The sequence below is a fragment of the Anguilla rostrata genome, chromosome 8, assembly GCF_018555375.3.
Source record: "Anguilla rostrata isolate EN2019 chromosome 8, ASM1855537v3, whole genome shotgun sequence".
Taxonomy (NCBI): domain Eukaryota; kingdom Metazoa; phylum Chordata; class Actinopteri; order Anguilliformes; family Anguillidae; genus Anguilla; species Anguilla rostrata.
Window position 1 is genome coordinate 27,523,017 of NC_057940.1, and position 27,683 is coordinate 27,550,699.

The 27,683-nt window shown below is 44.6% G+C and overlaps 1 long non-coding RNA gene across 3 annotated transcripts in view; it reads right to left on the minus strand.

Annotated features, from left to right (window-relative positions):
• The window catches only part of LOC135261312 (uncharacterized), a 74,387-nt gene that overhangs the window by 11,111 nt on the left and 35,593 nt on the right, over window positions 1-27,683 (minus strand). Inside the window, exons 3-4 of one of the 3 annotated variants that reach the window (XR_010331872.1) lie at window positions 26,274-26,396; window positions 17,493-17,570 (exon numbers count right to left, since the gene is read on the minus strand). The exons of 1 other annotated variant lie outside the window; for it this stretch is intronic. This is a non-coding gene — a long non-coding RNA (uncharacterized LOC135261312). The remainder of the gene's footprint in view (window positions 1-17,492; window positions 17,571-26,273; window positions 26,397-27,683) is intronic. One more of the 3 variants, XR_010331871.1, reaches the window with a different exon arrangement.

Below are 27,683 nucleotides of genomic sequence, written 5' to 3' on the forward strand. Positions count from 1 at the left end.
TCCGAGCTCTAATCACATCAGTCATTTGTCAGGATCCTAATGATTTCCACAGGCATGACCCAGACCTGGCATTTCTCTGAACTTGGAAGTTCACCTCTGGTCCACAATCAGGATCTTGGGTCTGCAAACAGGCAGAGGAAAATTTACCAAATGAAATGAAATGGTCTTCAGCCAGCATGGACATTTTTCAGATTATGAAGCCAATAGACATGATTTTACAATTATTCTTTGTGCCCCTTTGGCGATATTGTACTTTGAAGACGTTCCCCTTGCAGACACAAGATCTGGAAAGCCTACAGGGTGCCCACACAATACTTTGCAGATCCTGAAGTGTGCCGTTAACAGGATTGTATAATAACAGCTTACCATTCAGCAACTCAGAACAATTTGCGGTCTCTACGGTGGGTTCCAAATTTGTGAACACACACTGCAGTTTTGAGCAACAAAGAAATCAACCGAGCAGAAAATTGAAGGCAGACTTCCTCCCTGCACCATATCCAGAACCAGGATGTTTGAGAGTTCAATGAAACTTACTTCAAATAACCATCCACAGCCAACTCTGGCCAAATTCCATCTTTAACCACCCAAGAGCTTGTTCTAAAGAAACCATTCCTCACGTGTGAATGTTGTTGTGCTTCTCTGCTACTCTGAATGAATCGAGTGACTTCTGGCGATTACACTGTCTCATATTCTTCACCTCACCTTGTGCAAAGTGATCCAAAGGCTTTAACATCACTGGCTTATTTGCCTGTATGCTAGACCCCTAATTATCTGTGGTACAACAGGTCAGCACTTAAGTAATTCAACTATCAGTAATTCTTGTATTTATAATTTTATAATTAAACATGATTAATCTATTTCATATCCCCACAAATCCAAAATGTACTGCATTTCCTTTGTTTCTTATATCCAGATGCAGGTGACATACTGAATATAAATGTGTTCTGTTGCTGTAAATAATTGGACAATAATGCATTTGCCAGAGAAAGCTGTAATTTATATAACACAGTGTGTACACAAGGTGATAAATCATGCAGTTGAAAGCTTGTGCACTTAAATAATATGAATTGTGAGACTCAATTATAGGTTTTCGAAGGGAGGAGGAAATTACATTTTTACAATGACAGTCATTTCAAAGATAATTTCAGGTTAGAAAATAAAATGTTTGTGTCATAATAAAAGCTTTTTTCTTTTTATGTGAAGAATTATATAACCAGTGTTGTACACTGTGTAATACGTATTAAGTATTACACATGCAGGGAAAGGCAAGATGAAGCTTCACAGTGCTCTTCGAAGTGTCACCTGTCACAGGGATACGTGAGATGTAATATGGTTCCGTGCTGTTGTGGGAGACGTGCAAGGTATAGTGACTGCCGCACACACAACTGGCTGTGGGAGTGGGAGTGGGAGTGGGAGTGGGACAGCTGCTGTTGATGGTGGGGATAGCTCTGATCAGTGAGAAGGAGAACCTGCTGATGGGTTTGGCGAGCGGAGGCAGACCAGGTAGCAGGTGGCGAGCAGCAGGGACAGCGATGCAATCTGCGGGTCAGGTGCGGACAGCATGCTTCAGCTGCGTGGCTATCGCCATACACGGCCGTCTGCTGATCCCACCTGCACGTAGACTGCGTGCAGCAGTGCACGTTTCCTTAAACACGCTCTGTCATCCACACAATACGCAATAGAACCATATTGTAAACCTGTCTATTATAACTATAATATAATAGGGGTGGTGCCTATTTAGTTGTAGGATTAGCAGCAAAGTAATCAAAATTAATTAGGAAAGGCAGAAAATTACAGTCAAGAGACTGAAAGAGTGACTTCAGCCTAGTAAATTGTACACCTCATAAGTCTCACAAACCAAGGCCAAACCCAGTTATTTTTAAACATCATCATCCAACAGCTGATACTGCCGTCTGGGAATCCAGTGATTTTACCAGTTTCTTTTCCCAAAAATGGTAGGAATTGTTTTCAAACTATTTGATTGCATCTACTGTTGCAATCTTGAGTTCCACGAAAGTCAAACAAATGGTCAATTGGCGTTTTTTACTAGGCTCTTCTCTGTCTCTTTGGGATAGCGTGCCAAGTTCTTCCCCTAGCGTTGTGCGTCTGGTGAGGTCTCCTCACTCACTGCCTTATCTGCCCACCCAGCCAATGCTAATCAGCACGAATCACAGAGGACAGGAAGTGACAAGGAAGAAGTGGAGAGTAAACTTCCTGTGGAATGTGCCTCCATCCTCCAGGAGGAGGGTTCGGGTGCACGATTTAACCCCTCAAAGACACCTTCGCTACAAAAAAGATGCTCCTCAATGTTAAAAACACTCATTTCCCAAATGCTACCTTCTCACCTTTGAACTTCTGCTTTAGGGCAGGAATCAGTGGAAGGTGGGGAAGAGACTGTGGACCCCTTCTTCCAATGATCTTGCTTTCTGACCAAAGATAGGGAAGATGCTACAGTGATAGACAACACTGGCAACCTCACACAAGGTGAGCAGGTCCAGGTCCTTAAACACATTCCCTTTAGCCCCATATGGAACAAGAGTGGGACCATGCCCAGCGAGGCCCCCGAACTCTTCCATCTGCTGCTCCTGAACCTGCCTTGTTTATGTGCTAGAGGCACCTCCAGCTGTCGCTCCTCTCCGCTCAATCATAGCTCCCTACCTTCCAGATCCATATCAGCCCTGGCTCCAATAACAAAGCCACTTTTTGGGTCTTTTTTTGGTTGCAATCAAAAGTGCAGATAACAAATCCTTTTTACTCGGGCCCAGTGCTAAGAGGCTGGGATCAACTACGACCACCTTTTACAGGCTCGGTAGAAAACGTCCAAGTACAAAATTATACAAAAAAAAATTGTTTTAAAAAAAGAAAAACGATCTGAGAGGTAGATGAATGTAGATAGGGCTGAAATAAAAAATGCACCTGATTGTTTCTATTGTTGGCTCAAAGAAAAGTTGGGATTTCTTCTTAAGGAAATAAGAAAAGATGAGGTTTGAGTGTTTGGGGGATGTGTGTGCGACATGTACTGTGTTACCCACTGAGTGTCTCCTGGTCTGACTGCGCAACACTTCCCTCATCTGGCTACCTCACATTCCAGTTCAACAAGCACCCTAAAGAAATTTGTTTTTATTCAAAGGACATGACACCACTAAAGGAGCATTAGATGATTGAAGTTACACACACTGACTCTTATCGTCATAACAAAACCATTTCTAGTGATATACGAGCTCACTCACGAATCATAAGCAACATATTGACGTCCAGTTTGAAGTTATTCATTTTACATTTATACTTCGAAATATACAACCTTTTCTAAGGAAACCTGTGCAATCTGAAGGTTCTGTATACAACAGAGAATATGGCGCTGAGGAAGAATTGAAGATTAAAACCAATTCTAATGAGCTCTCATAGAGCATCCTCATTCAGAATCACTGTCACCAATTTAAAGGCACTCAAATTACAGGAGTCCTGCTTGACACTTAATTGCTTCACTTAGGGTGTCTAAAAAGAACTCCTATTAAACACAAGCAAGTCATGTTCGACCCTGCCAATTTCAATTACTTCACACGCTGTTGCCTTCATTATACATGAAATTTAAACAAAGCACCTATCATAAAGAACTGCAGTAATGAGTAAATTAGTCTGAGTGACTTGCATTTTGAGGGCTGTATGATCTAGCTGCTGGGCTTGCTGTGGTCTCCGCCCACCAATTAACCACCACAATTAAATCAGTCACTCCTTTAGAGAAAAAATGAGCGTTGTCACGGTGGTCTTAGGTATTGCGAATAAAATGCTCTAGTTAGAGGATGATGTATCCAAATAATTAAATGGCTAGACTTTAACTTTCAGATAAAAGGCACATATAATGGAGAAGTGAACGAAAATATCATAGAATTTTTGTATAATTCATTAAATTCAACCTGAAATAAAATTATTTAGAAGATATTAAGCACACACTACATTGTAGTTTAATTAAAGTGCTCATCAATCAATCTGTAATTAATGGAAACAGTGGTTCATTCTTATGATTTATGGGGCTTTGACCTTTTGTTAGATGCTTTGGCTAAAGGTATCTGCTAAATGCCTAAATTGTATACTAACATTGGAAAACTTCTCTTCTATATATAATCTTCACTGATTGGTATAAACACCTCTTGTCGCACATCATCGCAATGTCAGAGGATATGTTGCTTGACAGAAAAGCAGCGCACACAAATTTCGAGATCACTGTAATCACAACATGCCGGGATGTCAAAACCTCAGCTTACATTAATGCTGATTAAACGGAAAACAAACCGCAGGATGGTAGCTCCATGCGATTATGGCTGCAGTCCACTGGAATCAATTGCTCATGTAATTTCAGATGTATTTTAAAAAAGTGAGCTGGTATGCTGCCCGTTGAAATTTCTCTGTTAGATTGAATGGCACACACCGGTCACAGTGCAGAGTCTTATTAATGGAGCAATCAAAAGGTAGGCATCTCAGTCCTCAGACACAACGATAGCCAATATTTCGGACCTATTCCGGGAGCGGCAGGGTCTATGGAAAGGATATTTACAACTGAGAGCACTCGTAATTGCCAATCTTGAGGGCTGAAGATTCCTTTCATGTGTATCTCTGTGTGTTTTTTTGAAAATGATAGGAAGGCTTTAGGTAAACAGCAACAGGAAACCGAGGGTTGCGCGAGCTGATTAGCAGACGGATTTAAAAGGCAACCGCCGCCGCGAAGTCCGTGTTGGACGGTCCTGCAAAGTCAAGTGCATCTCACTCGCAAGGCCTGGCCACTTTACTCACTGTGAATGTCACCTGGTCAAAATACACTCTTCATAAGCACGAGCACACACCGCCCCAGCTTAAATATCTCTCTTCAGAATCGACTAACTCACTCCCCCTCATAAACAGAGTTCCGGGTTTTCATGAAAAAACAAAAAAAACAAACAAACACGAGCATACACGCAAACGCACATATGCATTGAGGATTACAGTCTTGAGAGGGCAGCAGAGTCGCTAAAAAGCAGGTCGGGAGCAGGCCTCCACTGAGCGGATTAGCATGGTGAACAGAGATTAAAGGAGCATTATTGAAAGACTCAATCCACAGCGAGTGTAAAATAAACCAGAAGGCCCTGCCTGTCCAGGGTAGGCGCCCAAGGCATGCCAAGCTTATTCAAAGGATCATCTGACACAAGGCTGCAGGGACATTGAGAAGACATTGCAATTTACTTACATCAGACAAATTTGCTGGCAAAACATGAATCAGCATATAACGAACATATTATCACATCACCATGATTCCATCTGAGAGAAATGTGCTGGGAGACCATTCAGACATGTCTGGGATAAGCAGTTGGTGGGGTGTTAATTGCCGATGGGAGCATGTTGCAAAACACGCAGGAGATATGAGTTCATTATGGGGAAAATGAAAACAGATGTTTCCTTTAGGCCAAAAGTCTGCAACAAAAAACTAATTCCCCCATTTCACATTATTGGAAACACATACAAAATGAAAGGCAACAAATCACTTATCCCAGTGATACGATTTTGGCCTTAGGTCTCAAGAGATGAAATGTTTAATCGAATAATTTAAGATCAGCTCCATATTTTGTATTATATATTATATTAACATCATATAAGCACAAAGAAATTGCAAAAAAGTTTGTTCATTTTGGGCCAGACAACTATTTTGAGTGGCTATGGTCCAAATTAAGTTTCTAGTTCAGGTTTAGTCCTCCCTGATAAAAATAATGATTCAATCAGAGATTCTTCTCGGTAAGTGGACACATCACGACAGTGTGGACTTCCCTTTGTGTAGAGGCCCGCAATAAAAGCTGTGAGGAATTATGGGCTGACTGCTTGCTCCTTTTATTACCCAAAAGCATGCCAACCAGTCTTTGCAAGAATGATATGCCGTCTGTAAACTCAAGAAGGTTCCAGGAAAGATATCAGGTAATTAAACTGCACTGGAACCCCAGTACAATATAAAGGGTCGCTGCGCTCTTTGAGCGGGAACAGAATTCTCTGTATGCAGAATGTTCCCTCTCTACCCAGAAGCTCAGAGATAGGAATAGAGTAGCCGGCTCTCCAGGGCCCAGATCTTTCATCCCCTTCACAGGCCTAGCGGAGCCTGCATTGCCCAAACATAATCCTTAGCCCAACTAACATAATACCAGGCTGACGAGAGCAGCAGGAAACCCTCGCGCATCCCCCGGGACCGTGAAACAGCTGGGGCACTTTGGACTAGCCTGGCCACAAAGCCATGTGCCATCTGAATATGTGCTTTTCCTATGGTACCAGTCTATACTAGGAAAGCTGTGCATTCTGGGTAAACCTCTTCTTTGGTATATTTGTACTGTAGGTATGTCTATATTTATGCTAATACTTATGATCTATAATTACCATTCCTGGAATGTCCCCAGTTGCTGAGAGGCTTGGTAGCTCACAGTGATCCCGGGGCCTGTCCACAGTCAGAGGCAGGGTCCTTCAGATGGCTGCCCTTCTACCTGCCTGCTCCGGCAGGAGTCAACGCATCAGCGGCTGAGATTGAACAGAGATCCGGCGCAGTTCAGCAGCCCACAGGAAGGCAGTGGCGGTCGTATCCACAGGTTCATCCAAAACCGTGTGACGAGGGAGACTTGCGTGCCGGGGTCCTGGAGACAGAGCGTGATTCCCGCTGCGCTCACACGCACGGCGAATTCCCCAGCGGTGAGCAGACCACCGGATGACAAACAAGTGACAAATGGCCAGTGCATGCCGCAGGGAGCCCAGGAGAGCTGCTGTCCAATGTGCCTGCACTGCTACTGTGGAGGCTGCACCTTCCTGACCGAGAAAGAATAACACAAAAGGGTGCAGGCTGCCAAAACATCCCTCTGAATACGAGCCAGGGGAAGACGTCCGCGAGGGAGACTTGCTCTTCTTTCACCAGATCATTAGTCATAAATATCAATTTAGAAATTCTCCACCGCACCATGCAATTAGAACTTAAACGGCTTGTATTTTCAGGGGCACATTTATCCATTTCTTTAGGAATAAATCCAGAGGAAAGGAACTGCCTGAAACTAGTTCCATTCCCCCAAATCCTCAGCATCAGGGATGGGGAAACAGTGCCTCACAGTCCAATAGAGACCATTAGAGCTTAAATGCGACTTGGCAATCATACGTATTTACTGAATAATAAGAAGCCTTTCATTACCAGCGCATTTGATACAACCAGGGCTTTGCTTGTGAAAGCAATGTGCTCTGAACTGATGCTGAGTCAAGCTTTTTGAAACTGTTGATTGAATTGCGCTTGCCCATTACTACGAAGGAGTGTAATCACTCTTTCCCCTGACCAACCCTGGAGGGATGGGGGGAAATGGTGTATTTACCCTCTGACTGCTCTGTCAAACTTCAGTACTCAGAGTCTGAGTCCAGATGGCAAACATCAAGAGCAGGGTATCGCAAAGCCTGACAGAGAGCCCTCTGATAGATAACAGTTCGGAAGACAGATGTTTCCCTGCAGAACTGCAGTCCCTCTGGTGAGACCCATCCAGCCCATGCACGATAACTGCTGTTTTCAAAGACCTTTCCTGGGCCCCAACCTCAGTGCACTGTGCAGGGCCGAGACCTGGAGAGAGCCCTGAAGCACTCAGGGACCCCAAACCAGCCACCTCGCTACATTTCATAAGCAGCTGGCTCCATAGCCCCGCATTATGTGAAGAAACCAATGTCCTGAGGACATCTCAACAAAACCTTAGGATCAAGTTTGTGTTCACATCAAACTATCTGGAAGTAATTACTGGCACTGCAGAGCAACAAAAGAAGTACAAAGAAAAAAAAAACATTCTTGGCACCCAAATCAGAGTAATTGTCCACGTTCAGATTGATGAATCTAGCCCCTGCTTAGTGTTGTGAGAGAGATACAGCTAATTGCGTCTGACAGTGCCAAACAAAATGGACACGCAGTAATTTCAGGGTTTGTGTAAGGCAGTAACTTTCCACAGTTCTGACCCCTCCACAAGGAGGCATGAGACCTGAGGATCCTTTAAAAGGCTCTCTTGTCCGAAGCAGGGGCAGTTCAGAGTTTCGGAAGAGCGAGAGAGTCTGGCTGTCGATGTGCCAGGGTCACATGGTTGCTCTGAGTGACTTATCTCCATGGAGGCTTTCCACCTGCTTTACTCTTATTCCATTCACCGTGAAGTCTGCACAGCGCCTGCCAAATGTCAGCAGCGCTAATATCAATAAATTACTGGTTTGCGTGCATGGGACCGTGCCTACATTTCCATCTGTTTTTTTTAGGTCAAAGTCACTGAGGCATTGATTGCTCAACAAATGGCGCAAGGCCACAAACCATGGTGATGTCCTGCACATCGTGAAAAAAGAATACCCCATTTGCCGCTATGTTGTGCTAGCCATGACACAGAAGCACTCCAAACAGAATGGCAGAATAATGCCATCAATGGTAATTACACTGAACTTCAGATAGCAATGCAAGTAGCCATAGACGCCATTGGGTGACGTTAATTGCTCGTATGTTAGGATGACACAACCTGTGGATCTTCTGCCATTTTTATAGGGTGCTGAAAAACAATAAACAGACAGCATGATTGGTTCCTCGTATGCAGGTTGTTCACCTATTTGCTATACGCATACGCTCTTCCGCCATCTTTCAGCAGTTTATCAGCATGCTGTGCTTTCGTACTGTAGGTGTTTGTAATGGTCTGCCATTATGGAACTAGGGAAGTGTACCGACTGTACCGACGTGCCTGTGGATAATTAGTTATGATATAGCCACAGGACTCATAGCTGTGTCTTCTCATTATTTCAGCCTGCATTTATTTATTGATTATTTGCATGTATTTATAACAGACGACCCTTAATGCTCCCCTCAGGCAGGTTTAAGACAGGTGGTATGTTTCCTTTGAAGTGCAGCTGCATTCAAGCCGATCCAAACACACGCGTGTGTTTTTGGTATCATTAAGGCTGGCACGGCTGGCCGCCATGTGCTCACCACGGCAGCGTGGTCATCGGCGTTCGAGTCTGGAGTCCGAAACTCACAGAGCCGTACGCGTCATCTCGTGTGACACTCTCAGCTCTCTAGATTGAAGGCATGCTACTGTGACATCTTTAACATCTCTGCGGACAGGCAGGTGTGGGGCGTTGACACATGCTGTCATTGGGTTATATATTACAGCTGCGAGCCAAGAGAACAGCACAAAAAGCATTCCTTCCGCCTCAGCGAACACACACACACGCCGCGCACACACACATTATAATTCCCCTGAACGCGCTGGTCAGATGACTGACCCGTAATGGCCGCAAATACCAAGCCAGTAGCAGCTGTGCCACTGAGCATGCCATCATTTTTGCCATCTTTTATGCCAACCGGGATCACATGTCCCTCTCCAGACTGCACGCCTCCAAACCCTTACCCAGACGCATTTTTACGAACATGAAACGCGGTTCTTCTTTGAGACATGGCATGTGCGCATGCCTGTGCTGCTATGCTCTTGCCTCAGAGAGAGAAAAAGAGAGAGAGAGAGAGGGAGAGAGGGGGGGTGGTGACCAGACGGGATCTGAGCCATGAGGGAACCACCTAAAGTAACAAACAGGCATGGTTTTCATCAGTGCTACAGCAGGTGTGAGGATGCCGCACATGTGGGTCTGGGACCAGGCCTGCTCTTCAATAACAATCTGATGCCCAGCTGCTCAACAAGGCCCGGTCTAGTGCTCTTTAACCACTTAATAGCATCAGTCACAATGCTTGTGATACGGGGCCCATCAGAGCAAGCCTGCTAACTGCGCAAACACACACATGCTGTACATAGTGTGCGCAGCTAGCGGCCACACGCCACTCTTACTCAATCCAGGGGCCTCCCGCCGCCGTAGAAACGACTGCTCGGGCACATGCTAAACCTGTTAACTTAGTAACCGATCTCTGTCGCAACTCTTTGCTTTACAAGTTTACCCAAGCTTATCCACCGGCTCAGTAAGCAAGATTTATCCGCCATTGTCGTCACACGGCCGTTAAGAGAGGAAGCGAATTTTTGACCGTCGACAGGAGAGAAAACGAACAGCGGAGGCCCAATTACATTAATTTCGGTCACGGTGGTTAACACTGCAGAATCCATTATGTGACTCACGCCGCAGGCTCAAATTAAACACCGTCTATCAGCGATGATAAATGGCTGTCAACACAAGCCAGCTCCCGTCTCCAAGTCGTGCGACTGAGGCCCATTATGGCTCCTTATTTTCTTTTCTCACAAGGAGGATAAAAAGACAGACAATTTCATAATAAAGCGCAGGTTTACCTGAGGAAAGCGTGAGGGATATGAGAAGAGTGAAACGTGATATAAACTGACGGACAGATTACAAAGGAAGGTGACGATGATGGGCACAGTCAAAGACCAGGACACTACCAGAGCTGAGATGTGGAAGTGATGAGTGTTGAGTTCAGTGTATTTATACCAGGAAGCATTGATACCTGCCACTCATATCAGTCCAGCAACGAAACCCTTCACGAGAGAGGTTATTTGTTCATTAATAAGCCAACAAGGTTCTTAAAACTCAAGCACATGGAAGCAATTTTCCTCTGTTTTTCCTTGGTTTCAGTGGCTTATTAAACAAAATCCCAGTGCACAGATCCCATAGTGAAGTGGTACCCATTTGAAATTACCCCCTCAATTCATCATCAACAGCACTCAGCGTCAGGCTGCGACAGGAATTAATCAGATTGAGGGCTTGGGCTGCCTGCTCTAGGACAACACAGAAGTGATCCAGGGTCAGCAGCACCAGACAGGAGGACTGCTGAGGGCACAAGGCCCAGTGACTGCGACTGGCTGCATAGACACCTTCTTCTTGTTCTTCACCTAATTAAGTCCTATTCCCTGCACTGATGAGCTAACCAAATGTAGTCTGTGGCCCACTGTCCACTTCGGGCCCATGCCTGCGTATTTAGCGATTGGGCACCCTGATAGCAGTGCCGTCGCAAGGATATCACAGGGCATTTCTGAGATGCCACAAATGACTGCCTGCCCATTTCCCAACCCAGTACAGAACGTCTAATTGTACGGAAATTGCCTCAATTAGCATGGGGGAAGCGAGTCCCCCTGGGAACTGGGGCTGAAGGAACAGAGGCACCGTGGCCAACAGTTCCAAGATATTTAGCCGCTGATAATGTGACTCCACTAGGCTCCGGAGGATATTATGTTAACCAAAGGGCCTCTCTGCTTTATATTATGTTAACCAAAGGGCCTCTCCGCTTCATTCTCAAGCTTCAAAATACAAACAGCAAACAAGACAAAACAAAAAAGAACAAGCAATGCAAAACAGCTTGGGACGCCTGTTTAATGACTGCATAATGTCTGCGAAAGTGGGGGCTCTCTGCTCCTGCATGGAACCACAGCACACAGATAAAACGCAGCTGCCATGCATGTCTAAGGAGCCAGGGTTTTTTCATGCAATACATGAATCAAACATGGTTATGGATTCAGTTATATCATGCCCAGTGGCTCAAGAAAATGGCAGCTTCTCCTCTATATTACACATTTTCAATGAAGTCCATGCTCTTTCATAAGAGTTGAAGCTTAGCAAAGAGCCATGTAAGCAGAGGATTCCAGAATCAGCCAGGCAGGGCAAATCCCTTGTTTTTTTAAACGATCCATACAAAAAGGCCCCAGAACATTCTGATCATCTAATCAAGACGTTTCATTCTCTTTGGAGTAGCTGTGGTTTGTTGTTCGGAAACAGCCGTTACAGCACAATAAGAGCTAATTGACACCCAATGGAAAAAATAACAAACCAAGGAAGAGCAACAGGTGCGTGTGTATGTACAAGCACAGAGCAATCACATGTTTTTATGTTTATTTTACATCCATTCTTGGCACAAGTCTCTTGGTTTATTGTTAGCTACACTGCGTTGCAGGTACAAGTGCAAACACTTCATCATTAATTGGTAATTCACTTGCTTTATAATCCAGGCTGATTCATGAGAGTGAAGAAAAGATTACTCTTGATATTATCTGGAAACAGAAGTGATATTTTTCTAAGTTGTTCATAGCACTTTCTTGCAAATGCATGCCGAATTTCTGCAGTGGATTTCAAACCTCGCATTTATGAGAAATTATCATATATTTTAAGCACCCATCAAAACAAGAAGAGCCACTAGTGCATGTATGACAGAAGGCCTCTTAATGAGACAAAAAATAACTTTCATAACAGTCAGCCCAGGGCTTGATGTTTTTCTCTCAGATATTATTTGGCTCTCAGTAACATTCACAGTAGGCGGCAACACATTCAATTCTCAAATTATGCCATGCTTCATTTGTACAAAGGAAATCATGGATGTTTATGATGGACAAACGCTCCTCTTGGCTGTTAAGACGAATGAAGACAATACACAGATCATTTCTAATCTGATTAATTTACTGACATTCAGGCAGTAGCATAATGGTGGAGAGCAGAATTGCACGCATTCACACACGATCCTGGACTCTGGCCTCAGTATCCATCAAAGGGCCGATGGCGAACGCTGGAAGTAGAACGTACCCTGGGTTCAATCAAGCCTTGTCAGCTGAAAAGCACATGCTGTTATCCAAAAAATAAAACAGACCTTTTCAGGTAAACACGGCGCCACTAAACTATAAAGTGACTTTTCATAATCATCTACTGATCCCTGCTAAATTCAATTTAGCTTGTATTGGAATTATTTCCAAAAAATGTTCCTGATAATAAGACAACATTCATTGTTTTTGGTTAATATTGAACTCCAAATTCTTAGTTAGCACGTTGACCCACAATACAACGCTATATCATACTATGAAATTTCCTACTTTAAAATCCCTGGCAGTAGTAACATCAATATAAAACATGACATGACTACAATAAAAAGCTACATATATCTTTATATTGTGCATCTTAATACTCTGGATACTCTGAAATATTAGTCTAATCAGAACTTTTATATTAAAAATCTGTGCAGTACAATCGTGTATCAGTTCATTGCTGTTTTTGTCTTGTTGGGCTTGGCAAGGGTGGGAGGAATGGATGAATGATCCCAGTGGTAATTTATCTTCCAACTTCTTACTGAAGGCGTTCTGTTAAATAAGTCCTCATGAAACCTTTCCAGAAATTCCTTTAAATTCAGCATATGCACATACACGCACACACACACATGCACGCTCAGACACACGCACATGCACGCACACACACACGCACATGCATGCACGCACACACACACACACATTGTACAGTAAATAATGGGAGTGTGCGTAGTAAAAGACTGAGGGATATAAAATTAATTTAAAATGGATTTAGAGTTCAAAATATGTGGTCTACAGAACAGCAACTAAATGCAGGTATGTTCTACATATGGAACATTTAATGAATCAGACCCCTGAAAGGCGAAACAATATGTTCCCACAGACCAATGAAAAATATTTGCAACGTGCAGTAAAAAAAAGGATTTGGTAACCACAGTGGCTGTGTATGCTATTTTGTTGTTGACATCCCTATTCTCAAGTACTCAAGTAATTGAGCACATGTGGATATCAGTGGTCGGAATGGTTATAGCTTCTGCCAGCGTGGACTGAATGAACATTTCCCACCCATGCCAAGTCTGTGCATTGAAGAATCTGTCTTTTAATTTAGACCACCTGAATCAGTGCTCTCTCCTCAAGTCCTCTTAGGTGAATGTCCAATGAGAACCTCGTCTATTGTCTGCTGCAGGGAATAGAGCAGAGCTTTATATGAATAGCAAATGGAAACAGAGATGATACAAAATGCACCTGTAGCTGTTGAGCTCTTGGAAGATTATTTTTGTCCCACAGTACAGCACTATCAAACCCCATTAGCTTAATTAAATTAAAAACCTGGCTATTGTGTTGCTCCCTCATGAATATGCATAAAGAGAAACAATATGAAATAGCATCAGCTGACACCTGACTGACAACAGATTTCTGTCCTTTATGTATTGGGGTTTTTTACATAAAGGACAGATCGGTTTTTTGCTCTGGAATAAGAGAAACCTGTGCACTGGGTGGCCGGTTTCACCTTTGGGCTGCAAGCATCTGTGGGGCTACATGAGGTACATGACAGTTCTTCGGCTTCTCTCACAATCAAAGGGTTGGCTCAGGCTCTCACTGGTGCTCGCCCTCAACATGTGAACTGGGAGTAGCTCCACTCCGGCCTGTCTCAAAGCCAGAATGTGCCCATGGGAAAAGAAGGGCACTACCCTCAACTCAGGCCCTGAGAAAATGGCTGGAATGTCACAATACAGTTTCACACACACACACACACACACACATATGTACAGCAGCATGCGCTGCTCAACCAGAGCCCAAATAAATCAGAATAAAATGCACACAAATAGCGCATGTGTGTTCAGAGTCAGACAGATCCCCTTTTTTATTGTTTGCTAAGCATTCCTTTGATCCCGAGAGACGGGGTCTTTCGATTTGAGTGACCTGGCAATATAGAGGTCTGTCATTGGCTGGGTCCCGGTTCCCACAAGCTGCCACTGGCCGGTGGACATGTACGAGTGGGCTGCTGTGAGCAATCGTGATGACATAACGGAGCACAGACATTTCCCAGTTCACAGTGGCCATTTGCCTTCCACTCTGCCCCCTCACATTGTCTCCTCCAGAAAAAACAGACTGCCATATCTCCCGAAATGTTGATAATGCTGAAAGAATGACCAGAGAATTATTTGTTCAGCTATTATGAAATGATTTCACCAGCAAAGGCCCTGTTCAGACGCTATCTCACTGGCACTGGGTACATGAGTGGGAAAGCAGAACAGTCCCTCCCACCACTTGTCACAGTAATGACTGAGCAAACTCATTCTCTTGTCTTATCAATCATCCCCACATCATTACTCACAATTGCATTGTGGATTATAATTCCTAAAATCTGTTACAATTCACCGCTCTTTTTATGCCTTTTAATCTGAAATGCATTTCTGCCTCGGTGTCTGCCTGTTAAACTTGTCACCCAATTATACAAGCACCTACTTTGATCCACTTTCTAATCCACTATGCATTCATCTGTAATCTTTACCTCTCTGCTTTGAAGGCATGGAAACCTTGTTACCTTAAACATGCATGCACCTCTGTGTGGTTACTTTGGAGAGGTGAGGTGCAGGTAAAAACCCATCAAGAATAAATACCCAGGGATCAGATCATCTGATGCTGTTCAGACAGATTTAGAGGAGGCCTCAGACACACCATTATGCAAGCAGTGCTGGTGGCCACGCCCCCAAAGTTCTATGGAGAGGCCGTGGGGAGGATTTAAATATACCACAGGGGGGAACTGTGTCAGTGCGGTAACCATGTCTACCACGTCCCTCGGCATTCCACAGAGAAGCAGCTGCACACTACAGTGAACAAATCCTGTCACCTCAGTAGAAGGGCCACTATCCAGGATGACTATCCCTGTATCATGCTATCTGTGCCCTGGCCACTAAATAAAGACTTGTGCTATGCAGCCCACACAGTCGGTTTCCTTTCATGCCCTTTTTAAAAGGCCCTTCTTTCCTTGGATTTTTTATTTTCCTCCCCATTTAGAACAACCAATAACATCTGTGGTCTCAGCCACATCACAGCTACGTCCTCTATCAATTCGAGACAGCGCAGACTGGTGATATTGAATATAACTGAGTCATTCTCTGAGGTCGGAGAGCTCTACCAGTATAATGGGTACAGGCAGAAGTAAATGATCATTGGTGTTAATCGTAATATAACGAGTATGTTTCTCAGGCACAGAAGCAGCAAATTTATGACAGAGCAGATTGGCACAGGAGGGGATCCGAGATGGCAGTTTGTAGCTCCCGCCGACAGAGCGGGGGAAGTACACTGCACGTAGAGACGAGCATGGTTTCCCAGTGACTCCGCCCGACCCCCAGCTTCATGACAACCTGCTACCTGCTCTCTGAACAGCTGCTTCCTCGGGTCCGACGTATATATTAAACGAAGAACACCGCCCTGGTTTAATTACGATAGCAGACTGTCTTCAGTGATCACAAAGACAGGAGGTTATGGCTTGGTCAGCCGTGAGATGGCCATCTGGACACAAACCTGGCTGCGGCAGACTGTTTTACGCATAAGGAGCATATGCCACCCCATCCGTTCCCCATAGCTGAAAAGAACTGGAAATTTCCTCCGACATACCTTTTTGCAGAGTGGCAGAAAGACCTACTGTGGTCTGGAAACTCAATTACACAGCTGCACCTGTGGCTTTGCATAGCGTGGGGTATGCTCGCAAAGCAGAACTTGCCATGGTCAATCACAGCGAACACAAACTTCAGAAAGTAATGAGAACAATAGAGAAAAATGGCTGGGATTTGTACACTTTCACTGTCAATGCAGTTTTACAGCTCGATGAAGACAGAAAACAGCTGAAATGACAATCCATTTCCCTCAGTTGGGTTCCCTGAGGTAGGCAAATAAAGCTCTGTTCATTATCACAGGGCATGCATATCCACAGAAACGATGCAAAAATTTCTGCTTGCAAATCCAGGCTGTGCAAAATACAATGTGTTCCTTTATGTCTGATTCGGCTTCTGTTATCTAAATGGAGGAGAAAATATAGATGTTCTTTACTTGGAATAAGACATAAACATCAAACTGTAAATGTATCGTACACAACAATTGTATAATTGGAAGAACCTGCCCTGTATGTTATGGCTGTGTCTAAAGCATTAATGTCTAAAACATAAATCCACAAATATATACATCTATCTATTTTATGCAGACTTTTATAAATATAAATATAAATATCTAGTGTTGACAACTGGGAGCATTTTTTAAACGCAAAACAAAACCATTAACATGCCGCGTCACCCATGATGTGGTCATAAAGGGTGGGTTACATAAGACGAATGCCATATACGTGACTGCAAAGGCTTCATCTACATCAGGATCACCTGTGTCATACCTGCATAAAAATCTGAAACATTTCCAAGCCAACGGATGATTCCATCCCCAGAGATCAAGCTGAAGCCATTGCCTGTCTGAACAACCTGGGACAGGCATCTCAAATTTCCCACATGAAGGATGGACCATTTGGGTCCAATTTTGGGGATGAACCTTGGACTGTCACAGGCTCCTGTCACACTGTCCCATTTCAGGCAGACCAAGCCAGTACATTGCAAATATCATACGAACACGAGGATCTGAAGATTCAGAAATGCTATCTCACTGGCACTGGGTACATGAGTGGGAAAGCAGAACAGTCCCTCCCACCACTTGTCACAATAATGACTGAGCAAACTCATTCTCTCGTCTTATCAATCATCCCCACATCGTTACTCACAATAGCATTGTGGATTATAATTCCTAAAATCTGTCACAATTCACCGCTCTTTTCATGAATTTCTGCCTCAGCATCTGCCTGTTAACCTTGTCACCTCGTTATACAAGCACCTACATTGCCCCACTTTCTAATCCACTATCCATTATCTAATTCATCTGTAATCTTTGCCTCTCTGCTTTCAAGGCATGGAAGGCTTGTTACCTTAAACATGCGCGCACCTCACTGTGGTTGCTGTGGGTTGAGGTGTAGGTAAAATCCCATCAGGAATGTGTGCCCAGGGACCAGATCATCTGATGCTGTTCAGACAGATTTAGAGGAGGCCTCAGACATACCATTATGCAGGCAATGCTCGTGGTCATGCCCCCAAATTTCAATGGAGAGGCCGTGGGGAGCATGACTTCCACAACATATTCAGGCTGACTAAGCTGAGAGTAGCACCACCTGATGGTTAGAATGCAGTAACTGCAAAGGATCAACCCGGAAGATTGGATCTACGGGCTACAGAAAATAATTGCTCAATAGCTTGTATAGAAGAGGGCAAAGGGGGGAGCTGCACCCCTAGAGTTACTGAGTGACTGCGGCGTGTGTCACAGGCTGGAAATGCTGTTCCAGATAAAGGAGGAATCTGCACGCAGATCCAGGCGATAAGGAAGCCAATTAAAGGACACTCAGAGGGGCACTGCAGACTGATAACAAATAGCCGAGCCAGGCACCAAAATAGCAAGTCCAACACAATCTTTTAACCACAGAGAAAAGAAAATAAAGAAACCGGCCAAAAGAAACCCACAATAAACATTGTATATTTTAGAGTTCAGCGCTCCTTCTCCGTGGCTGTAAATTGCCTCAAGGCTCCATCTGTGAGGAAAAAAGAAGAACTAAGAAGTGAAATTGAGGAGAATAATTCATTTGATTGACAAAGACTTCCCACAAGAGTAGCTCAAGCTGTGTTTTTGATAGGTTGCAGCACTGTGTATGCCAGGAAGTGCACTTAAGAGCAGGATAAAACATTCAGGTCCACGCTCTCCAGTGCTTTATCACTATGAGGGGCATGCAATGTGAGAAAGGTTTGGAACTTGTCTAAGCACCTCCACTAAGCCCTTCTAACTGAACTGAAGCCAAAGCCAGTCACACAGAAGACATCTGTCAACACCCAACGCAACACCAAAACATTGTTGGCAGGCATCCCCTTGTATATTTTGTTTTTCATGAGAAGTTCTTGCAGGTCCGGTCACAGGAGCAGATAGCAGAGAGAAAGAAACTAAAATAGAATGTTCCAATCAGTATCAGCCGAAATCTTTTATGCCGCTTCAAATCTATGCTTGTGAAATAGACTGGAGAGCCTGTCTGTACATGGCTTTGTCAACAATGTTTCATAAGAGCACTCATTAACAACACTACCAAGCCTTCATAACCCTGAGGTGTGGGGCCCTTTTACAGATTTTTAATTACTGAGCATGTCATGCAACCACAACATGAATTGTCCCCAAAGGTTCAAGAGGCCTGCTATTCAGTGTAATGCTATCATTACATGTGAGAAAAGACTAAATCTATATTATTGGCTTCATCACTGAAAAGGACATGGTTCAACTACAAATTAGGAGAAAATTCAAATTAAGTGCTGTTGTATTAATAAACGTTGCATACGCATGATATATGAGCAGAAGAGGACTCAAGTGGCTCATTATAATAAGTTTGCCAATCTTTTTACTGAAAGATGGATAGCCATGTATAATGGCTCCAAATGTCTTTTCCATGAGAGATTTTGGCAAACCCTAATGTCCAAGAAATCTGGGCAAGACCAGCGATGTCTGAATAGGTCCTCATCACCTCCACAGAGTGCAGTCAACCAATCTTCAAGCCATTTCTACTCAAATACAGACTTAAATCAAACCATCAGACCATGATTTAGCATAGAGAGAGAATTCCACTCTACAATATAAAATGTAAAAACCCATTTTCATCCATTTCCCAACATTTTCAGGAAGATTGTATGAAACATTATTTAGATTGCAACATTCGGAATACCAAAAGAACTTGGGAAATTCTCTGAGGTAGCAATTCTCTAATAATGCTAATATGGCTTTCTTGGTTGCCTTGTCCAGGGGTACAGTGTTGAGACTGTACCGAGTTACACTGCACTGAGAGTTATATAGTGCTCGGTGCATGCTGATTTTCACATCAGTTCTCTGCTGATTTTAAGGTCACACTGGCTCCGTGCTCAGAGTGGGCGTTTTGACCGCATCACCTCATTGGAACAAAGTGGCTCCAAACAAAAGTGTGGGATAATCAAATAATCTCAATTCAATCTGTGGTTTCTCTTACTCCAGGTGGGTGTGCAGAGCCTCCAGGACATATAATGAGAGACTGATTAAAATTGGGTCCGACATTACCCCCCTCCACCCCAAAATCCACATCCTCCCTCCCCAACCAATTCCCCCCATCTCAGATACTCCATCCGTTGGCGGATAGTTTTCAGTGTCCTGGCCAGCCGAGCATGGAAAAAGAAAATGGCCGGCAGACAAATATTTGTTTTTACTTTGCGTTCAGTGCCTCCCCCCCAGATTCCCAATACTCCAATAAAGCCCTCATTATAAAAGCAGGCTACCGGAGACCACTTGCGTGCGCAGAAACTACAGACGCGCAGGTATCCTGATGTCAGCCAGCCCGTGGGGCCTGGACAGCCTGTGGGTTGTGGGTGTAGGCCTCGGATAGTACGCTAGATGACAGATGAACATTAATGAACTACCTTCGCCTCCTTGGTGAGGATGTCTGGCCAGACTGGGAAGAAGGAGACTCAGTTTATGGCTGAAAACAGCACAGAACCTCCTCCCAATTTTTCTTATTCTGGTTAATGGCTATTTTTCCAAGGAAGGGTTTGTGATTTAGCTCTAGACATATTTAGTTTCAGACTGACAGGACAGAGAACAGCAGAGCCAATGAAAGGTGAACTAGTGTGGCTGACTCGGGAAAGTGTTGAACTCACTCTCATGTTTCGGGGAACAAGGCTTCAGCGGCACCGACATTCTGGCCTTTTTGCAGCTTTCAATAGAGGTAATCGGCCAAACGTGCTGCCAGTCCTGTGCCACCACGCAAGGCAGCACAGAACCAAATTGCTCCCATTAAAAACATGCGACACAAACAAAAACAACCTCGCTGAATCAGGGACGGGAGAACTTGGCACAAACGCCACGCCACAAGAACGGGAAATTACAAATGACTTCGGTATATCACTCAATATGCCAAATTTTCGTTTTAGAGTTAGCAGAACAAACAAAGCCCCCTTTGTCCACTCTCTCACATTATACATGGTCTCATATGGGCAAGTTGGAGGCACACTGGGGCAGACTTATGACTTTTACCCTGAAGGCAATTGCCCTCATATCTCAATGAACAACTTCCCCTTGGCTCCAAAACACACATTCAGTTGCGCTGTGCCATTTGGTGTCATTAAGTTATATAAAGGGACTGGTTTCCTCCTGGCCTCTGTGGTAATCTTTCATCTACTATGATAATACTGCAGCAATGGAAAATGGAGATGGTGTGAATGGTGACTCAAATAACAATACCTTATCAGAGTCATAGCCAAAGGCAGCAGAATACTCAGACTATAATACTTCTGGTAGTTGATTTATAAAACCAGCATAGCCAATAAAGCTGTTAGATTTTTTTACAATTCCTAAAACAATAGTAGTTTAAAGCCTTCATATGCACTACATAGCAATTTCCAGTGGTAAATAAAAAATAAATATATGCCAACTGGATATTTTGAATGCTGTGGTCTACTGACATGTAGAATGTGGACAGTGCCATGGCACGCATGACTCTACCCCGATTGGCAGAGCTGCTGTTCTTATAAATACGCTACACATTGCTCATTAGTGCATTATGTAGGTTTAATGCTTTGCTGAGTGTCACTGATAGTTTTGAAGGGGGTCAGATGGAAAGTGAGTTAAGTTACAGAGCAGCACAGCACTGTCTGGTTTCATGCTGAAACAGTGTCGATCAGTTCCCCTTCTTCCACTCGGCCCTGAAACCAGCTGTGCATTAGCATCCCCGCTGCTGTCATAAACGTGACCCTGTGGGACGAAATACGCTGTTACACGGCCCTTATCATCAGGTGTATTATTACAACCTGAGCCTCATCTCAGACTGCAGACAAAACAAATCAAGAGACGCGCTGTATCAAATTTGTATAATTAGTCATTACCGTGAAACAGGAGATGGGCACAGAGAGCGAGCTTCGCCCCTCAAAATGACTGCTGAGCTCACACTGCAGACAATTCTGTGGTTCTGAGGATTAGGCCTGGGTTATGGTTAAGACAGCAGCAACTGCAGCAGCAGTATTCTAGTTCCCATAACTACATGGTGGATGCCCACATGCCTGTTCTGGGTTTTCCCATGAGGAAGGATACATCAGCAATAATTTCAGACAGTAAATTATACCCATCTGGTTTGGCATTAGCCCTTTGCTGATAAGCCAGCAATTACCTAATAGTTGCCACTTTAGCAATAAAGGGCACAGCGGTACATTATTATATTAGTGCTTATCTTCTGTAGGTGCACCTCACCAAGCATGAATGCTGGGTAATCCTATCTCCCAGCACGAGCCTGAATCAGTGTCCCTGGGTGGTAGAGGTCCGCAGATGACATCACGTTTGTACCATGCTATGAGCCACAAGCGCCACTGACTTATGATTCCCCCCTCTGATTGGACCGTTCACACTTGAGCGTCATTGATGAGAAAAAGAGGTGAGGGATCATGCAATCTATGAAGCCAGCCGCAATGAAATGTGAAACTGGCAATACTTAGTGAACGCATTAACTCAGAGGTGTAGATGACCTTGGATTACTCTACTTCTAGCTCCTCTTGTTTTGTTACAAATTATTGGAGCTAACGGGGAATTGGTTACATGACTGACAGGTTGACCCATGCTGACTAGCCTATTAGATTATCACACTGCGAGACAGGTGTTGCATTATAGTATTTCCTACTAATGACAAAAACAGGAGGAGGCATGTACCACATTGTGCTGCATTATTCTGTTATCTGATTAATGGACAGGTATGTCAACACAATGCTGTTGCTATATATTAATGAGCATCTGATTCTCTGGTCCACTGTGTTTGGTAGGCTGTAGGCTGTAGTTATTTATAAAGTCAGAGGAACAGGTCCGTGCTTGCAGTCTGCCTACATATACCATCAGAAATTTCAACAATTTGCCAGGGCCAAGGGTAACAGGCCACAGAGATTATATCATGATCGTCTGTCTCTCTGTTTCTCTCTCCCACTCTTTCTCTTGCTCTCTCTCTCACACTCACACACACACCCACATACACACACACACTCTTTTCTTTCTCTCTCTCTGCTCTATTTTTTCCCTTTCTGGCAAACGTCTCCTCCCAACCCATCCTTTTCCTTTTCAGCCTAGCAGTCTCCCCAGTTCCAATCAAGCATTAACTAGCAGGACGAGATTCCTCTGTACCTGCAGGTACACTGCACGCAACCAAATGCTTTGAGCTGAGCAGCCCGGTGCTCATCCTTATCTGCTGGATGTGCAACGCAGACTGAACCGTACGAATGCAGATTCACTCAAGTGCAGTCAAAATTTTCAAATGTAACTGCCGAACACCCTCGACCACCTTGATTCAATCAAATGCATGATTTCCCACCGATTTCCCCAATAAAGCGTTCTTTCTCCTCTCCTCCATTTGGTCCACATTACAGAGTAATTACAGGGAATGGTCTTTTTTGAAAAAAAATGTTACAAATATTTTACACTACAATGGCCGTGTAATCCCTTGTTTTAAATAACATTTTTCTGAAACCAGTAATGCAACAAAATGAGCAAAACAATAAAACTTATCTTTAAATGGCCCAACGTGTTATTCTCAGTCCACTGCTCTCAGTGCCCAGCTCTGTTTCTCTGTGTGCTCTGTGTAAATCTACAAACTTCAGTTCTTCAGCTGTGGTTGTATGGGACCACAAATGCCCATAGCTCCAAGGCCATAGGATATTCATAGGGAGAAAAATTAGCAAAGACGTCCTCAGTCTCAGTGCACTATAAACATGAATCTTTCCTTTGTTTGCACCACTGAATTTAGGAATTCTGGGAACAAGGGGTGGAGGTGTGGGGAGGCGGTTTACCATTAAGTAGATACTCAGACTTTACTACTCAAGAAAAAAGTGATTTCATGTGGCTTCCAGGTGCCTGTGTTGCCTAAATTTTACTCTCTGTGAAAGCTTTTGTTCAAGTGCAGCTTTCCTATCAGTTGCTCATTTCAGAGGGCAAACAGACTTTCAAAATTCTCTGAAAGAAAATTTGTATTCTCACAATGGCATGTGATAAGATAAGATGTGAAAAAACCAAAGGAGCCATGTTCTATTCTTCTTCTGTTACCACATACTATGTGGCAGGTCAAGGCAGAAATGAGGAAACACTTCATATCCTCTCCCTCTTCCAAGTTCTTTTCCTCTTTCCTTCATATCCTGAGTTCTCCTGTTTCTCCTCCCGCCCTGAAACATGGAGCCTTAGCACAGCTGAGGCTCGTTACAGCCTTTGAGGCTCAGTGCCAATGCAGACCATGAGCGCAGTCTGAGCAGGGGCAGTCACACTACTGCAAGCAGGGGAAGCTGGGAACGTACACAAAATGTACACAAAATGTACAGGGGGCACAGCCTGCATTCCAGACCCGTCAGGGCCACGTCCGCAGCTCCTCGTGTGCGCTGAAGCTTCAGGAACGGGGGACGCTAGAGAGCCTCAGAGGTCATCACCTCCGCTCTCAAGGGCAGCTTACGATGTAAGCCCCTGAACACGGAAAGCTGGGATGCCTTCGCGATTGATATCCTAAATATAAAGTCGCCACACTGTCAACATCAGGGTCCAACTGGAGACTTGACACTATCGCGCAAGTTAAAGGAGCGACAGGCATTCTGGACGAGCTGCAGTCTCGGCATGCTGAGGCAGTAGATGAGGCTTGCAGAGGCGTGTGGCTTAAACGTTTGAGGCACCAAATGTCAGAATGCTTGATGCTTGCCACGGATCCCATTAAGCCCTGTATTATCCATACATTAGGATAGGTCCTGAATTGCTTTCCCAGGGCACAAAATAATCGTTTTTTGGAATAATACAATCATTCAAATAAATTAACCATGGTTCATTTCCCGTGTTCCATTCTGCAAAAAAATGAGATTTTTAGAGGAACGGCTGAAAATACAAATTAATAAAAGGCCTATTAAACTGGCCTGTGGAACTTATTGATGGCCTCACTTAAAGTTGGCAAAAATAAACAGTATCTTGCTGGACATAAAAGGTATCAGATAAACTAATGCATGCAAAATAGCAATAGCAAATACATTGTTGACAAAACAGAAAATTTAAGAAAGAAGAAAACTTTCAGGGCATGTGTATTCACATGCACTAGGGCAATCCCCAAGGTTCTACACAGGGGCATTTTTACTTAATTTGCCACCTCTTATGCTTTAAATAACTTCTATGAACAGGGGGGTCCTTGCTGTGGAGCAGAGAGTAGATGCTAACTTGGGTTGTTTTGAGGGGGGTTCACAATGCAATTAGACTGAGACTAATGTTTTGATGGACCTGCGATAGGGCTGGGGCAGGGAAAGGGAAAGCTGAGTAAATACCAACCATAAAAGGGCATTTCTACTGCGTCTGAAAACAAATCAGGGAAGTAAGTAAAGTAAGGGTTGGCAAAGGGAAGCTTAGTGGCAGCGGGAAGACCAACATTACGATGAAACAAAAAAAAATACAAGAAAGAGACTCCACTTCTAAAGCGCCTCCCGACTCCCTGAATTACGTAAAATGTCCCTCCACCATGCGCCTCCTGACCCTTCTCCGTCAGATCTACCCTGGTTCATGCCAAAGAACATAAATTGACGTTGCCACCCATCTACGAGAAAAGCCAACCTGGAAACTATCTGATGCGATGGCTCACGAGTGCGTTTGAGGAATTGCCTGATTGCAATCATAACTCTAATTCGGCAAACAGCCTTAAAAAAATGAGATCGAGGAGGTGACCCGATGAGATCTCACAGCAGCAGCAACAGACTGTGTTTTGGGTTAAAAGGTCCCAAACGTGCCTCCTCGGCCAAGACCGCACCGAGGCGTCTGGGGGCGTTGATACACTGTGAAGGCTAGTGTTGTAACATACACCCAGCTAATCACCCTCGCACAGTGCAGCAGCTCGGCTCAGCGCGAGATAAGGGTGCACCAGAGGCCCTCTGCATAGCTAAGGCTCCCCTGATGCAGGATACCGCTCCATTCATTGCTATTTCAAACTTTCAGATCCCCCACGAGCTAGCTCCGCCACAGCAGGGAACGGAAGGAAATGCTGTTATTATAGCGCTTGTTAAATTATTATACAGCAGTTACACTTATGTGAACTGCCTTCTGAAGAATTTTATAATAGTAAGCACTGTCTTTAGAGATCTTACCATCTGAGTTCTGAGACTACATACAGGGCACACACATTCACGCATATACAGACACAAAATCATACACACACACACACACACACACACACACCCCACACAAACACACACATACCATTGGTCCAGTCACAGAGCAGTGAACGACACACAATAGTAAGGAAATGGGCTGTAACCGAATGGGTACGAACTGGCTTGTATCCGGGTAGGTCATTCCGGTTGGACACCTTGAGCAAGGTACTTAACCGAAATTGCTTCAGTATATATCCAGCTGTATAAATGGATACAATGTAAAATGCTATGTAAAAGTTGTGTAAGTCGCTCTGGATAAGAGCGTCTTCTAAATGCCTGTAATGTAATATCCATTTGCATGCACAGACAGACACACAGGCACATACCCATTTGGATTCACACACGCTGACAGACAGACAGACAGACAGTCAGACACACACACACACACAAACACCCACCCACACACACACACACACAAACACACACACACATGGCTCAGAGCTCGTTTTGTGAAGAAAAACAAATGGGGAAATTGCTGCACCTTATGACACAGCGATTACCTATCCCTGGAGAGGAATGAGGCCCAGCTGCAGACAGATGGTTCAGGAAGGCGCTGCTCTGCAGATGGAGCGGGAGATAGGAGCAGGTGGGCGGAGGAGGCTACCTGAGGACAACAGCGGCAGGGGAAACATGACGGAAACTGGGAGAAAGACTTGTTGACTATAGAACTCCGGGCAGCCAGAGGCTTAGGAGTCTTAGAGTCACCCAAATGCGCCCAGACCACACGCTGCCACCGGTGAAAACCCTCCGCATTCAAACAGCGGTCGTCTGGGGAGCCCGACAACCTCTTCAGCACGAGTTCCCACTGTGGGGTTTGTAACCTGAACTTAACTGGGGCATGCAGATTATTTATAGCATTTAGTTAAAATTACCTTTATAAATAAGCACATTAAAAACAATCTTAGCCCTTAATTGCCGGGCCATTTAATGAGGTGGTAGTAGTAGTAGTGGTGGTGGTGGGGTTTGGGGCATGGGGGGTAACAGGCCTAAACACAGTGAGCGCTGAGGTAAATTGTGACAAGCTGCCCTGCCTCAGGATCTCCTGTGAGCACACCGTGACACTGCGCCCCTTTACCGAGCGCATAATGAGCGCGGACCCAGCCAAGTCTGTGGAAACATTTAGCCGCTGCACTTTCGGACAGGCCACGTGGGACCCCGGCGCTGTCAAAGGGGTCTCTGTGATTCAGCGGGGCTGGATAAAGACACTGTTTGTTGATTTTACCGGTGCACTTCTTTTCAGAAAACAAATTATACTCGAGGCTTAGCGCATACTAATGGACTCGCGGGACAGGGAGGTCAGCGACTCCTCAGCGCAGCGGGCGAAAGGGGGAGGCAGGCGGGCGGTGACGGGGATGGCGTAATGACACCCCGTTGGCAGGGGAGACAGAGGTGTCAGGCCAGCCAGTAACCGATGAGCCCTCCGGGGGCTGGAACAAGAGTGGCTCTCTGCGGGGGGAAACGGGGTCGAGCCTCCAGGGAGCCGCTAGGTAACGTCTGTACGACGTCGGGTCCCCGAGAAGGGCGGCGCTGGAGCTTGGTGTTTTGGTCTTGTCAAAGTGTAATTTATGCCCAGTACAAGAGTAGGAGGAAGTGGGTTTGAACAGGAACGGAGGGGGGTGGGGCAGAGGGGCACTATGCAGTCACCAGACTTGATGCAATGGTCAACATATGGATGCTAAATGGGGAGGGGGGGGGGGTATTGCAGTTTTATCTGAGTGTACTGCACATTTTAAACTCTTAATTTGTGTGGTAGGCAGTGATTCACTGTGCTGGTTCTCAGGAGGTTTTAAAGTGCATTATATACTTAAGCGAAACCAATGCAGTCACTTTGACTTGCAGCAGGCTTTTTTTCTTGCTGACCAGGAACTAAGCTTAATCTGAATGTTTTATT